Below are 14,362 nucleotides of genomic sequence, written 5' to 3' on the forward strand. Positions count from 1 at the left end.
CAAACTGTATCTCACTTGCGTCGTAGAAGTTACTCAGTGCACCATTTCATGCACAACCATTTTACCCACTTTTAATCACGGATCATTGTCTTATATGGAAAAGACAAAGTGAGTGGAACTTTTGAGAAGGAGTTCATGGATGTTGGACAGAAAACGGGGAGGAGATACAAGGGAGAAGAAGCTACTGGAAAACAGAGTGGGGAGGAGAAAAGAAGAAGAAGAAATTTAGAACGAGATTGGTTAGAAGAAGCTTCAACAGGTATGTGTGCAAATTTATGAAGATGTTTGGTTGTGATTTTGATTAATTTAAATGTACCAAATGTGTTTCAATGTGGGAATTATACATTATTTGATGATTAATGGTGAAATATTATACCTCTGCATTACCCCTCATTGATCAATTCACGTTATCCTTGTAACAACCAAGACAAGTGCATCAGAGTTCAAATTATTATAACAGCTTGTAATTCAATCCACAGTCTCATCCTATTCAAGATATACAATCTATCAGGTTCATGCTCTACCCTTTCGTAACACCCATGTAGATCTAAATTCATTCTTCATGATTCCACATCCCTCATCAAGCTAGATTAATCACCTGCAATCAAAATAAGGCAAAGAAGATCAAATCCCAAACTGGTGAGTTCAAAGCTTGTTCACCGAAACAATTCACCAATTCCATCTTTGCCTTTGTTTCATCCGTCCACCAATCCTGATACGGTTCAATCATTCAAGACCGTAAGGGTGCCCATCTCATTCCTCTCCCTATCAACTTTGGATCAGCCAACAATGTTTTATTCTTTGCTGATAGTGTGCTCCAAGGGAGATTAAGGCTTATACAATTCATTCTCGTTTGGGGGATGAGACGTTTCTCTCCAGATTCAACAGAAACTCAACTTCCGCGGTCCATCACTGGACGAGCCTTCATCGCGCCACTTCACCTTCAACGTCTGCCCGTTACCGCCGCTCTCCCTCCACCGTGAGCTCCTCAACCAAACCACCATCATCTGCAACCAAGCCACCGAATCCACATCCTATCTCCTCTGCAACCGCGAAACTCCCTCCGCCGTCGCTGCTACCACAGCCCTCAACTCACTCCCAATCTCCAGCACGAGTGAAGGCATCGTGACACCTTCCACTCCGTCGCGCCACCCCAACACCACCGCGAGCCTCATTGTCACCGGTGCTCCCTCACCATTCCAGATCCGCGAACTCGTCGCGTTCCGCAGCCACACTTCCGCCATCCGCGAGTCGTCGGCGCCACCTGTTTCCAGTCCGCGTCTACCCCTGGCCGTGACGTCAGCCTCTGAGCCACCTCAACTCTGCACCGTCACGTCCACCGTGGGACTTCACTGCTGCTCAAACCCTTCATCGAGCCTCAATCGTCGAACCTCCTCATCTTCTCCCTCGCCGCCACTCGCTGGCATCAGCTTCTCCTCCCAAACCACCAAATCACCACCGTCGATCTCTCAATCTCACCTTTAATCTCAAACCTCATCGCTGCCACCGCCTCGTTGCCTCTTTTGCGCCTTCGCCGACCACCATCGTCAACCTCAGCCCTCGCAGCCGCCGTGAGCACCTCTGTTTTGCGCCATCACTGCCGAACGGGAAGGAGAGAAAGGATTCTCTCTAGTTCGCAACCCAATCGCACGGCCTGTACCTCTCATGAAGGGAGGACCCCTTGATTATGCTGAGAAGCTTCTGCCACAAATGAAAGGGTGATTGGGCTTTAAGCCTATTTCCAATTCTTCGTGTGGGCCTATGGGGGAAATTGGGTTTAATAGTTTAAGTATTTGGGAAGTGAAATAGAGAGTGTTGCATATAGAAGAAAAATAAAAAGTTTGGGTTCCAACCCATTTTTTTTTTCTAAACAAGGTTTCGATCTTGTCATTTTTTCTTTCTTTATTCTAGTTATGTATATATTCTTTTAATAAATAAAAAAAAATATTTTCAATTATGATACGTAGGAGCGAGGCAATGCCTTGTCAGGTTTATTCCTCCCAAAAATCTAAACGTTTCCTCAACATCCAAATCATGATATATGTAGTACACGTGATGTACTAGTGTTCGTCTAGAGCTTATAGTATTCAATATTTTGCAAGTAAGGATGTTTTTGGTTTGCTCATTATGTATTCGATTAATGTTTTATTCATGCTAGTATGCTATTTTAAATGAACTATTCTATGTTGTTTTAAGGACGTATGTATGCATTATCATGTGGGTAATAAAGTGAAAGGGTATGTGATTCAAAGTAATGGAAAGAGCGGTTTTACAAGTATGGTTAATGGACGTAATTCCATGGTCTTCAAGGAGAGGATACATGGTGGTGCCCTTATTGTGTATGGAATGATTTGCATGGGAGCTCAGTCTTGGGGGTTATCCTGAAACTCCAATGGTCGGTGATGAATCATTATTTTATCCACTTCATTTAGTTTATTGTGCTAGAATTAATCAGGGAATTGTGCTTAATTGTCCAGTATTTTCCCATTTTACTGAATTGAGCCTAATCCGATCAGAAATTCTTATTTTAATTAATTTGAATTATCTGAAACGAATTATTTACATTATTGAGTGCAGGAAAAATTTTGGAAAATATTTTTGGACATTTAGACTTCTTGGCCTCACATCACATCACCATCCACCCTCTCCCACCACTGGAACACCTGAACAAGCCTCAGACAGGGGCAGAAGTGCCTAAAAGTCAGTTTTTTTGCCAATGGTGACCTGTGTTCACCTGACTGAGTACCTGTGTTGGACTTTCTGTACAAATTTGCAATTCCTCTCGGGTAATCGTTTACAGGGGTGCTGTAAACGATTACCAGTGCTGCGTGAATGTTGTGTCAACTTGTGTGTCTTCGTTTGAGTTCAATTCTTATCCGTTTTGCATGCAATTTTTTTTCATAGTTTCTTCTGGATGTCTATTTTCACGTATAGTTTTTACTTTGTTCAAATTCGTTTTGTGCTGTTCCCAGTATTTATTTTACTCTCCTATGTCAGTTCAGTGCTTACTGTTGAGTGTTCTAATATGTTTGCATTGTTTGCTTATTGTTTGGTACTTGTGGTGGCTGGAATTGATCATTTGATGGTGCTAAGACCTCTCAACACTCTTAAGCAAAGACTAAACAATTCATATCACAATTCGGAGGAAGTGGGAGACACTACAATAGAAAAAGGGAAGTCACACACATAGAAGTGGTGCACGGCCCATGGATTACTCTCGGCTGTTGCAATTGCAAATTGGAAATAGAATTTGTGTAATTGGATGTGCAAGGAACGTACAAGCAAAGAGTAGAGAGGAGTAGAGTGCATGTGGGGCTGCTATGTTGACATGGAAGAGCACCAAAATCACAATTGAGATAATAGAATGAAAAGGTGGACAACACCTTGTTTTCTTTTCATTATTGATGTGACATGGTTTCACGTGATGCAACATTTAAAGAAGCAAAATACAATGCTCTTTCTCACGTCTGAAACAAGATAAGTGGAGGCCCCAAACACATCACACCACGACATTCCTTCTATTTATTTTATGAAGTACCAAACACCACACTATTTCTTGGTTTGAAATGAAACATGGTTTCCATTTGGAAGAGATGCATTGAAAAAGATGACAAATGAGAAGAGGGGCCACGTTGAAATAAGCAAGGTCACGTATTTGGAGAATTCTAGAGAAAGATGTTGGCCACAAAGAAATATTTTAGTGTAGTTTGGAGTGGAGCATACATGAAGGGCCACCACTTTCACGGTTTTGGCTTGCAACAAACAAGGAAGCTACGTTCCATTGATCTCCAAAATACAAGCATCATTTTTAATGGAAAGAGGGAGCCACCTAAAAGAAGCAACACGTCGGTCCAGTAAAGAGAAGCCAACCACACGGCCTTGGCAAGAAGAGGAAGCAATACAGCAAGCAAACTCTCCACAGCTGCAGCACGTAGGTAGCGTTCCAGCAGCTGAGAATGAGCTTCCCGTCCAGCAGCAGCTCACGGTAGGGAGAATCAATGAAGACAGCAGTAGCATCCAGTCTTCACACTGCAAGCACCCATCCATGTTGAAGGCATCTCTCGGGTTTTTTTCCAGCCACCATCAACAAGTCATTTTCTTATGGAAAAGAGGGACCACCATTTGTGAAAGTTCACGTAAAGAAGAGGAGGAAAGTGGAGTTGATGGCTTGCCAATTCTCACAAGGAAGGGAGTTCACGGGAGAAGACTATTGATGAGAGAATGGCTTATAAAAAGAAGGCAGCACCAAATCAGATGAGAGGCAGGAATTAGGAGTAGTGTAGGAACGGTCCTGGGAGGAGGCTCTGGCCTCTTTCTTTTCCATTTCCAGTAGCAAGCTTTCTCAGTTTCCATTTCAATGCAAAAATGTAGTTCTTATTTCTCAAGCAGTATAAGTTTGTCACAGTAGTTTGCTCGTTAAATTTTTACCTATTCAAGAATTTTATTTTCAAGTGTTCAATCTTTTGATGAATTAAATTTTCAGTAAAGTGCTTTTAATTTTATTGTCTCTTTTATTTACCGTTTTCTGAAATTATCGTTTTATGAATTTACCATTTTCTGAACTCTCTTTATTTTACTGTCTGCTGTTACGTTTCTGAATATTTATTGTTCCATTTTTACCATCTTTTACCGTTCAGTTTTTACAGTCTTTAAAATTTACTTCAGTATTTTTAATTTTGTGTTATTTAATTTCTAGTCAAATTTATTTTTCCGCATCAACAAAAATTACAAACCCCCCTTTTGTGTTAAATCTAAGACCGAACCACAAATATTGGTCCTTGAGAGACGACCTAGGAGTCACTTCCTAGTTATACTACATTCTTTATCTGTATCAAATTTGTATGACCGCGACAGTCGTATCAGTCGGTCATTCTCAAGTAGAGAGGATTGAACCATGTGGTGAGGAGTAGCAGGAGGTCCTAGTCTTGGAGGCTTCCAGTATGCTCCAAGGTGAGTGATGACGGATTAACCTCGTGAGTGTGGTAGGGTGGGGAACCCAAGTTTCATAAGTCACCACGAGTGCATGACCCGCCATAGCTCGGCAATCATTCCAGTCCGGACGAGTCAAGTATCAAGTGTATTAAGATAAGGGAAAAGGATAACAAGATATGTGTATATTGAAATTCATCTGTATGTACTTACATGTTGGGTGTGCTTGTGATAACATAATTTTGTATATCTAGTTTACTCTTGTAATGCGTGTTTATGTTTTGATTGGGAATGTGTTTTCTTTTGCGATGATCATCCACTTGGATGTGAGCAGATGGCGAGGAGGTTCGTTTGGAGACAGCATTGGAAGAAGATAACGATGTTTCCTTTCAAGTTTCCAACTTAAACTCTGGAGCATCAATTGGAGGGAGATGATGTTGTCGTTTAGTCGTTTTAGGATTTCTATTTGTTATTAGTAGGTTAAAATACTCTTTTATGTTTACGTTTCAAATAAGGACCCATTTTGGATGACTGTAAGTTTAACAACTCTATCTACAGTCTACTCTAACTGTTCTCTTGTATTAAAAAAATGTGGACATACTAAATTATATATTTTTATATAATTTGGGACGTTACATTAAGACTAAATTATTTATAAGACTGAAATGTGTAAACATTTTGAAGTTTAATAAACAATAATAAACAAAATGAATACTTAAAAAAGTATTATCTCTTTAAAGAGTGTTAGATATATTATTTTCATTTTATATTTATCTTTTATCTTTAGTTAGTTTGTTATTATTTTTTATTTGTATTTTGGACTTAACCCAAGCTGCCTCCAAACGAACCTCCTCGCCATCTGCTCCCATCCAAGTGGATGATCATCGCAAAAGAAAAAGCATACCCAAACAAACACAAACACACAAGCAAGGGTAAGCTAGATATACAAAAATCATGTTATCACAATCACACACAACATGCAAGTACATACAGATGAATTAAACTATACACATGACTTGTTACACTTTACACTTGACTCAATACACTTGACACTTGACTTGTCCGGACTTAGAATGATTGCCGAGCTATGGCGGGGTCGTGCACTCGTGGTGGCCTCTACTGCTTTGCAAAGCCATTGCCAATGGATTTCACCCTACCACACTCACGAGGTTAGTCCGTTCCGCGCCTTGGAGCATACTGGAAGCCTCCAAGACTAGGACCTCCTGCTACTCCTCACCACATGAATCAATCCTCTCTACTTGAGAATGACAGACCATTGGAGTTTCAGGATAACCCCCAAGACTGAGCTCCCATGCAAATCATTCCATACACAATAAGGGCACCACCATGTATCCTCTCCTTGAAGACCATGGAATTACGTCCAACAACATAGGGCACCACCTTGTAATCTCCCTTTGAGATCCATGGAATTACGTCCATCAACCATACTTGTAAAACCACACACTTTCCATCACTTTGAATCACATACCCGTTCACTTTAATACCAACATGATAATGCATACATATACCCTTAAAACAACATAGAATAATTAATTAAAATAGCATACTGGAATGAATAGAAACATCAACCGAATAGAAAACATCACCACATAAAGAGCAAGATTAAAAACTCTCTAACTGGCAAAGACCGAACGTTTGTTATGACTGTAGAAGTGGACGAACGCCATTGAGCTTGGCCGAACGCTATTGAACTTGGCCGAACGCTAATGAGCTTGGCCGAACGCTACAAGTTCTATACGAACACTATTACACTTGGTCGAAAGCTATTGAGCTTAGCTGGACGCTATTGAACTTGGCCGAACGGTAATGGTCTTGGCCGAACGCTATAAGCTCTAGACGAACACTATTTGGATGAACGCTGGTATATAACGAGTACTATAGAGACCTAGCGTTAGTAAGATTGAACGCTACGAGCCTTGCCGAATGCTACCTTACCGAACACTATTAAGACGAGCGCTCATACAGAATAAGCACTACCGAGACCAATCGTTACTAAGATCGAACGCTACCAAGGCTAATTACTACTAAGACTGAATGCTACTAAAACCGAGCACCACCGAGGCCGAACGCTAACTAAACCAATCACCTGATCGAACGCTATTAAATCAACACTTACTATCAATATCCTCCAATAAAACCGAACACTGTCAATCCATTCACTAAGACCGAACGCTACCAGATCAACACCTGACCGAACGCTACTAAATCAACACATACTATCAATATCCTCCAATAAAACCGAACGCTGTCAATCCATTCACTAAGACCGAACGCTACCAGATCAACACCTAACCGAACGCTACTAAATCAACACTTAACCGAACGCTATCAAGATCCTCCACTAAAACCGAACGCTATCAATCCATTCACTATGACCGAACACTATTAAGTTCATCCATTAAGACCGAACGTTCCCCAGAAGGCCGAACAACATCAATACCAAACTCTAACTAAACCATCACTTGACCGATCGTTACTAAATCGTCACATGAACGAACGCTACCCATGACCGAGCGCTATTAAGGACGAATGTTAATTTACTTAACGCCAAACCAACATCTGACCGAACGGTCAAATCAGGCATGGACGAACGGTCAGTTTTTGGCGTTCTGCAGAATTCTGATGATGACAGAACTTCCCCTTGACCATTTCCAACCATTTTTATCAACTTCTAACACCCTTAATTCTTGTTTTATACTTGATTGGACTTATCTAAATGATTCTAAACATCCCTACTACCATTCTAAAGTGGTTAAGACTCAAATTCAACTCCAAATCACCAATTTCCACAACTTAGGTATCCAAATCCAATTCTACTACTTTTCACCTATTTTGATCAATTCAGTGACTCAAACAAGTCACAATACAATAGCTAACATAAAAATATAACCAGATGTTGATTTTCGTGAATCAACGCAGCCAGCATAGTCTGAATCGGAGTAGCCAATCACTTCCAAACATTCAGTTCGTCTATATATAAGCATGTAATCTTTTGTCCCTTTAAGATATCTCATTACCTTCTTTGCAGCTTTCCAGTGGTCAACACCTGGATTACTCTGATATCTTCCCAAAACTCCAACAACATATGCAATGTCAGGTCTAGTGCAAACCTGAGCATACATAAGGCTTCCAATAGCTGAAGCATATGGAATATTCTTCATGTGTTCCCGCTCAAAATCATTTTTCGGACATTGATTCAAATTGAGTTTATCACCCTTCACGATGGGAGCTACACTTGGTGAACAACTCTTCATGTTAAACCTCTCTAAAACTTTGTTGATATAGGTCTCTTGAGACAAACGCAAAATGCCTCGAGATCTTTCTCTATGGATCTTAATGCCAATGGCATAAGATGCCTCTCCCATATCCTTCATGTCAAAGTTCTTTGAGAGAAATTGTTTCACTTCATATAGCAAACCCTTATCGTTGGTTGGAAGCAAAATATCATCCACGTATAATACAAGGAAACAAATCTTACTCCCATTGACCTTTTGGTATATACATTGATCCATGACATTTTCTTCAAAACCGAATGAAGTAATAACATCATGAAATTTTAGATACCATTGGTGGGAGGCTTGTTTTAATCCATAGATGGATTTATTAAGCTTACATACCAAGTGCTCATTATCTTTAGAAGAGAATCCTTCAGGTTGTTTCATGTAAACCTCTTCCTCTAGATCACCATTAAGGAATGTTGTTTTCACATCCATTTGATGTAACTCAAAATCAAAATGAGCTACTAATGCCATAATTACTCGAAAGGAATCTTTTTTAGATACAGGAGAAAAGGTCTCTGTGTAGTCAATTCCTTCTCTTTGAGTGAATCCTTTGGCAACAAGTCTTGCCTTATATATTTCAATGTTGCCTTTTGAGTCTTTCTTGGTTTTAAAGACCCATCTACATCCAATGGATTTTACACCATTAGGCAACTGAACAAGATCCCAGACTTTGTTGGATGGCAAAGAATCCATCTCATCTTTCATGGCGTCATACCATAGGTCTGATTCTTTAGAACTCATGGCTTGTGAAAACGTTTCAGGATCATTTGCAGCTCCAATATTGTAGTCAACTTCTTGCAAATACACTACATAATCACTAGGAATTGCTGGCCTTTTAACTCTAGTAGATCTTCTTAATGTTGCCTCATCATTTTCTGGAGAAAACTGTTGCTCATTGTCGCAACCGGAATCGCAACGGGATGACGACGATCCAAAAAGGATAAAAAGTTTTTGAAAAATAGATTGGAGTCGCCACCATAGTTTATTCTGGAAAACTACGGAAAAACCATAAAAGGATAAGGCATGGTCTGCGAAAATCAGATTCTGGTTCCAGGAGTCGGTTACGTGTAGGGAAGGTATCAGCACCCTATAACGTCTGCCTAAAGGCAGTACCTTTAATTAAATAAGCAAATGTGATGTGGTTTTCAAAATGTGTAATCATCCCCAAATAAATACTATAAAGAAACAAAATATATATTTTTAATTTTTGTGCCCGACAAGGATTGACCTCGCTCCTACGTATTCTCATTCGGAATGAGAAATCAGGGTTACGTAGTTCTTTTGAAAACTATTTGAAAATGACTTGAAAATTTGTTTGGAAAATATGTTTGAGAATGATTATGAAAAAATTTGGATTTTTAGGGAAGTGAACCTGACAAGGATTAACCTTACTCCTACGTATCTCCACTTGGAGAATCAAGGATCACGTAATTCTGGGTCAGGTTCTTGAATGACAATCTTGATATTTTTGACTTTTGAATATTTTGTAATTTTTTCATATTTTGATATGATTAAGGAAAAGAAAGTAATGAATACTAGGCCGACGTGAACGGTCACACGAGTACTCATACCTTTTAGAATTATTTTTAAATATTTTTATTATTTTTCAATGAAAGAGAAAAGGTTTTTTAGCACAAGGATGACGCGAGCGGTCACACGTGTGCTTAACCTTCAAAACATATTTTTGTTATTTTTATTTAAGAGAAAGAGAAAAAGGTTTTTAGCACAAGGACGACACGAGCGGTCACACGTGTGCTTAACCTTTAAAACATATTTTTATAATTTATTTGAGAAAGAAGAAAAGGCTTTTAGCACAAGGACGATGCAAGCGGTCACACGTGTGTTTAACCTTTAAAACGTATTTTTGTAATTTTTATTTATCTATTTTCTTCCTTTTTTTTTGTATTTCAAGTGCAACAAATAAACAAAACCCAATAAATAAAAATAAACTAGGACGAACGCATAATAACAAACGAGGACGAACGCTCACTAAGAAAAAAGACTAACGCTTACTAACAAACAAGACCGAACGCTCACTAACAAACAAGACCGAACGGTCAACACAGATGAGGCTGAACGGTCAATAGCAGACGAGGCCGAACGGCCAACAACAGACCGAACAGTCAATAGCAGACCGAACGGTAAAACACTTTTTTTTATTATTACTCTCATCATTCATTTACGTTCAGACAAACAACATAGAGACATGCATTCACCTATCTCCAAGAGTCTAGATGTGGTAACTTACCTCCGTAGCTTCAAGAGAACTGACTGTGAGATCCTTTCCTCCTAAGTGATAACGATCGGTGATGGAGGCGAGAAGATTTCGAGAGCTTTCTCCCTTTTCGTGGCCGTGATCTTCCTCTCCCCCCTTTTATGTTTTTTTGGCTTTTCTCCGTAGGTGGCTCCCAAAACGATCGGTTCTCGATTTTTTAGTGCTCCTCCGTCCGTCCCCTCTGATCTTTTTCAAAAACTCTCCCCCATTAGAATTTTTTTGTCCCCCTTTAGAATGGTTTTTTCGGTGGTATTAGAATGGAGAAAAATCCGAAGGAGAGTCACCCCAAATTTTTTTTGTCTCGTCCCCTCCTTGAGAATGGAACCCCCTCAGTGGAGAAGAGGCGCCCCCAGAAAAGAAGGGAATGTCCCCGGAGTGGATGTCCCATCCGGGAAAGAGGGAAGTATAACTGCCGAATCCTGCCGAGAAGCCCATCTCGGTAGTCCCACAACTCTTTTTTTCAAATAAAATTCTTTTCTCTCTTTTTTTCTTTTTTTTAAAAAACTATATTGATTAAAATAAAACTAGAAATACGAAAACAAAAATTAAAAACAAAAAATTGAAAGGAAAAGCAAAATAGGATAAGAAATAAGATAAAAGAATAAAAATAAAATGAAATAAACAAAAATAAAGCGAAATTCCAAGTAAGCAATGACAACACAATACAATATAAGCTGAGAATCAAAAATAAGAATCAATCCGAACAAAATTTGGTATTGACAGCTGCCCCTCTTTACTTAGATTTTACTAAATAACATGGCAAAGCGATGTTTTCATGTTATAGTAAAAGATAAGTAAGGATATAAATACTAATTTCGTCTGGATTTCTAAGTATGCGAAATAAAGGAAGCTGAATGCAAAATATAAGATTGACCAAATCCATGCAAAATGTGAGATTGTAAAAATATTGACCGTTTCCTAGTATAAGACCAAAGCAAAAAAACAAAAAGTTGAGCTCATGATGCCAGTTAAGCTAGACTTTGGGGCCGGAGGTGTGTACACCTCGCAAAGAGTGTAAGAACCCTATGGATGAAGTGAATGAGGTGTAACAACCTCGTGGAGGGTGTAACAACCCTATGGATGAGTGAATGAGGTGTAACAACCTCGTGGAGGGTGTAACAACCCTATGGATGAAATGAATGAGGTGTAACAACCTCGTGGAGGGTGTAACAACCCTATGGATGAGTGAATGAGGTGTAACAACCTCGTGGAGGGTGTAACAACCCTATGGATGAAATGAATGAGGTATAACAACCTCGTGGAGGGTGTAACAACCCTATGGATGAAATGAATGAGGTGTAACAACCTCGTGGAGGGTGTAACAACCCTATGGATGAGATGAATGAGGTGTAACAACCTCGTGGAGGGTGTAACAACCCTATGGATGAAATGAATGAGGTGGAACAACCTCGTGGAGGGTTTAACAACCCTATGGATGAAATGAATGAGGTGTAACAACCTCGTGGAGGGTGTAACAACCCTATGGGTGAAATGAATGAGGTGTAACAACCCTATGGATGAAATGAATGAGGTGTAACAACCTCGTGGAGGGTGTAACAACCCTATGGATGAAATGAATGAGGTGTAACAACCTCGTGGAGGGTGTAACAACCCTATGGATGAAATTAATGAGGTGTAACAACCTCGTAGAGGGTGTAACAGCCCTATGGATGAGTGAATGAGAGTGATCATTAGGTTCGACCATTGACTTATAGAGGGGTGCTATCGTAAGAGAACAAGTTGGATTCAAATTCTGGAACATTGGTAGGCACGAAGCAGAATATTGAAGAGACTTAGAAACACATGTTGTATATTCTCTTTCTCCTCAAGAACCTTCCGAACAAATTCGTTGTTTTTTTTTGTATGATGTAATGTCATGAGGGTGCATGAATGTATACACATGAAACATTCTTTTCCTTTTTTGCTTTTGCTCTCTTTTTTGTTTTGTTTAAGCTCTTATTCTTTTTGGGATGTACCCATGTTTGGAATTCGTCGTCAACATCGTCATCAAAGCGATGTACATTCAAAACACATATATCGAAAATTATGTCCAAAGACAGTGAGGCCTTTAATGGGGGAGGAAATGAGCGTAATCATGCATTCAAATTCCCTTTATCGCTTCCTGCAATCCAAATTAGCTTGAACCGAAGGTGTGGGAAATAGGTATGAAAGGTAAATAGCTGGGTGTTTATCTGTGGACAACCTTAACATTTGTGTTTCCCTCGTATGGGGGACGTTGCTAATACAGAAACATGCGCGGCTTACAACGGTTGCACCAATTCCATTATGCACTATAAGTACAATTTGAAGAGGTGGAACGGTTTGGGTAGAAAGGATTGCCTTAGTTTGACGATTCTCTCTTGACACAATGGTTGACGGGGAGACTTTACACATTTTATTCTTTTTTTTTCAATATTATTTTTCTCTTTTCGTCTAGTGATTGTGTCATTCACCATGTTGCCTCGTTTCAAGGTTAATTTCGCGAGAAAAATCAGGACAAATATTCTTCACTCGGCGTGGACTTTAATCGGCTTGTACCGTGGCTAAAAGTTGAAGGGTTTTGAAAGGAACGAATGATAAAGGCCCAAAGAAGTGTTTGACGGTTAAATTATTTTACAAGAATCATCGGCGAAGTGCTGAGTCAACTGTCAACGGTTGCTTTTTCATTCTTCTATTCGTTTAATTGGCCCTGTTGTGACCCTTTTTTTCAAAAATATATTTTTTTGATTTTATCATCGACTTGGATGCCCCTAATATACCTTTTGGATTGACATCAATATGCTAAAGATTCTTGTCGAGGGTGATGAAACAATTATAACCTACGGCTCAAAGGGGGCGCAATTGGATACATATTTTATCGTTTGGATGAAGAAAAATGGCCACGCGTCATTATGGAGTTTACTTGCCTTATTCCTGACGACCTTAACCCTGAGACGAAACCTTGTGGCAGTTGACACATCGACTTCACTTTTTTTTTTCAATTTTTTCCCTTTTTTTTATTTTACATTTTTGTGTTTTATTCTTCCCGATCACTATATCGTTAAGCACGGGACCCATTATGGGAACGTCCCAGTATCATATCCACGACAAATCCTTTGTTTAAAGCGAAAGAGGTTAAGGGTTCAAGTAGCCTGAATGCAGATGCTTTAGCAGGAAAAGAACACTAATTACCTCAGAACCTATGGATCAGGAAAAGACTTAACACCGATATTTTTCAAAACTTTGTTCGCCTTTTCTTTTTGAAAGTACTTCGCCCTTGACAACTTTATTGACAACGAATTCAACATGTATAATTTTTTTTTTAATTTTTCCTTCTCTCTTTTTGTTTTTCACGACATCCTTCAGGACCAAGCTTGTGTCCACCGAATATACCCGTGATGCTTTTATTAACATGCGTTATTTTCATTTTCCCTTATTTACCTAAAAGCTCAGCGCGATATGCAATATCTCAATAAATATGCGAACAAAATTATAAATGAAAACATGCGGTATTTATTGAATGAAATAACACAGAATGCAACAAGATTTAAAGACAATGTCAATATTCCTCAATAGCATCCTCTATCACGGAATCGTCATGCATAAAACTTTTTGACTGCATCAGAGTTAACTGGTAACGGTAACTCCTCTCCATCCATGTTTGCGAGAATTAGTGCCCTACCAGAGAATGCTTTTTTCACTACGAATGGCCCTTCATAATTTAGGGTCCACTTGCCTCTATGATCCTTTGTATGGGTAAAATCTTCAACACCAACTCGCCTTCATGAAAATCTCTTGGGCGCACCCTCTTATCAAATGCCTTCTTCATTCTTCTTTGATACAATTGCCCGTGGCACATTGCTATTAACCTTTTTTC

General features: G+C 39.4%; 1 long non-coding RNA gene across 1 annotated transcript; it reads left to right on the forward strand.

Annotated features, from left to right (window-relative positions):
• Nucleotides 1-4,497, forward strand: LOC128193563 (uncharacterized). Its single transcript, XR_008244887.1, has 2 exons — nt 1-259; nt 3,094-4,497. It is a non-coding gene; the product is annotated as an uncharacterized LOC128193563 (long non-coding RNA).
• The last annotated feature ends 9,865 nt before the right edge of the window (nt 4,498-14,362 follow it).

Source organism: Vigna angularis, chromosome 8 (genome assembly GCF_016808095.1).
Source record: "Vigna angularis cultivar LongXiaoDou No.4 chromosome 8, ASM1680809v1, whole genome shotgun sequence".
Taxonomy (NCBI): domain Eukaryota; kingdom Viridiplantae; phylum Streptophyta; class Magnoliopsida; order Fabales; family Fabaceae; genus Vigna; species Vigna angularis.